Below are 2,647 nucleotides of genomic sequence, written 5' to 3' on the forward strand. Positions count from 1 at the left end.
ATCAGAAATCAAAAATGTGTTTTGAAAACTTAAGTTGCTTAACAAACATAAAGAAGAGGACAAATCGCCAAACGTAAACTATGCGTCATTAAAGTGTTCCATTCTGATCATCATCAGCAGTTCCACTTCATCAAATGTCACTTTTTTAAATGTAAGTGCTTGATTTGTTGATGAAAATACTAAAATCACTATAAGTATGCCTTTAACATTTGAGGAGTTCCCTCGATTCCTCATGGATCCCATCATGAGAACTGCGTTTTGATAAAAAACGGGACCAATCTGTATGTATATACTTACAATAAAAAAAAAGAATTTTCAAAATCGGTCCAGAAATGACGGAGTTATGGAGTAACAAAAAAAACATACAACCGAATTGAGAACCTCCTCTTTTTGAAATCTTGAAGTCGGTTAAAGAAAAACAACCGAATTGAGAACCTCCTCTTTTTGAAATCTTGAAGTCGGTTAAAAATTAAAAAATCAATGTCACTCCATACAAAAAGCTCCACTGTCACATTTTTTGGGGATAATAAACAAGACAACGAAAGGAATTTTGACCCAGGTATCGTTACTCGTCCTTGTCCTTACGATATTGTCGAGGGCGAGACGCACGAGAACTTACAGCCAAATTCTAGTTTTAAAAAGTGACATTTCTTAAACCAAAAACGTCACTTTTGACACTGACTGATCAGGATCATATTGGAAACATATCTAATAACTAAAACTAGAATTAAGTGGAAAAATTAACTGTCTTGGGTGGGACTTGAACCCACGACCACTGGATCACTAGTACAGTGCTCTACCATCTGAGCCACCAAGACAGTGAATTTTTCCGCTATTAATTTATTTCTAAGCTTAATAGCATCGTTCGCAGACGTTTCTGCTTGACACAAAGTAAATTTTCACACATTTCCTGCGTTATCTCAGTGACTGTTGTGCATAATGGTGCCATTTTCAACCAAAAGGGTATACTTATTGTCGGTTGTCTATAAGGCGCTATTTCCATATAGCCTCAATTCGAAATCAACCTTATCGACAAGCGACAATGTGGTACCTTTTGGTTGAAAACGTCACATTTTGTTTTAATTGCTGAAGGTTCATTGGCCTGTTAGCATAGACACGTCCCTTTTGATAGCCCCACAGAAAAAAGTCAGCTGTTAAAACAGGCGATCTTGGGGGCCAATCAATGTCAACGTTTCTCTAATTTTCCGCAATTTTCTTAGAGTTTCCGCAATACATGATTGGGTTGAGTAAAACGTTTTAATAATTAAAACACGTTGTTCCGTCGTAAAACGCTCCATAACAAATTTGCCGTATCTACACAAAGTAATTTTTATGCAACAACTGTCATATTTACCGGCAAAACAAAATGGCGGCAAAAAAAAGTTGTATACCTCCAAGTTGACCACCCTGTGCATTGTGCAATAGGTGTATGGCCCCAATGGGGTTGGCCGGTCGAAATAATTAGCAGATGGCGCCTGCATAGCTTGCCCTGTCAATCCCTAGAATTGTGTCAATTTTTTTTAATGCCTTATATTATTATATTTTTAAACCATAATAAGTGTTACAACTGAAAATTAAATCTAGGATAGCGTTCCTATTCTCCATATCTCTTAAAACAAACCATGTGGTGATAAATCTAATCATCCTTCTATTGATACAATTACTTTAGTACCTATTTATTTGCGAAATTGTGAAGAATGTTTATTCAAGATAAGGGATTTTTCATTCATATTGTGTTTACAGTGATAACCGAGCATTCAACTTGTTAGAGTAGTAGTTTATCTATAGAGTAGTCTATCTTCAAGCAATGACACTGCTACTCATGTCAAGTTATAAAAAAAATGATTTACTTTCAGGCAACAAAGGCCCATATACCTACTTACATATCTTACAGATTAACATACATAAATTTACTATTTTGGCGACAGAACGGCGGCGTGGCTCCGTTGAATTGTCTGTTGATGTGTCGGATTCAGCAGTTTGCCCCGGAATTTCCGAAACACTACACCCGTTGGCCAGAAGACGGCACACTCGAAGGTGCCCTGCAGCGGTTGCCCCTGCATGGTCTGTTGAGATGATAATCCCTAGCGTAAGCCGTTAGCGCGTGCGGTTCCCTCAGCCCTTCCGCAAAGTGTCTCCTGGGGCATCCACCACAATATGATCTTGACTTCCTACACTAAAAAACACCACTTTGTCCTTTGGGTAACTTTAAAGAAAAAATGGGGTTACTTTAATAGTTTTAAAACGGAACGGAACTAGATGACAAAAAAATATTTGTTAAATTAACAATTTTATTTCAAAGTGCTTGGTCGTAGAAAAAGTATTGTATGCAACGTTGTTTAACTGATTCAAAAAACACTGCGTCTTTATTAACAATTGTTACTCACGCCACTCGCCTTTTTAGGGTTCCGTACCCATAGGGTAAAATCGGGACCTTATTACTGAGACTCCGCTGTCCGTCTGTCCGTCTGACATGTCCGGTACATGAGATACAGCCTGGTGACAGACATGTCACCAGGCTGTATCTCATGTACCGTGATAGCTACAGTTGAAATTTTCTGTTGCCGCTATAACAACAAATACTAAAAAGTACGGAACTCTCGGTGCGCGAGTCCGACTCGCACTTGGCCGGTTTTTTGACCTCTCT

The 2,647-nt window shown here is 38.3% G+C and overlaps 1 non-coding gene across 1 annotated transcript; it reads right to left on the minus strand.

The window, feature by feature from the left end:
- Positions 1–745: 745 nt before the first annotated feature.
- Positions 746–818, minus strand: Trnat-agu (transfer RNA threonine (anticodon AGU)). The gene has a single exon. It is a non-coding gene; the product is annotated as a tRNA-Thr (tRNA).
- Positions 819–2,647: the final 1,829 nt, after the last annotated feature.

Source organism: Cydia strobilella, chromosome 18 (genome assembly GCF_947568885.1).
Source record: "Cydia strobilella chromosome 18, ilCydStro3.1, whole genome shotgun sequence".
Lineage (NCBI taxonomy): Eukaryota > Metazoa > Arthropoda > Insecta > Lepidoptera > Tortricidae > Cydia > Cydia strobilella.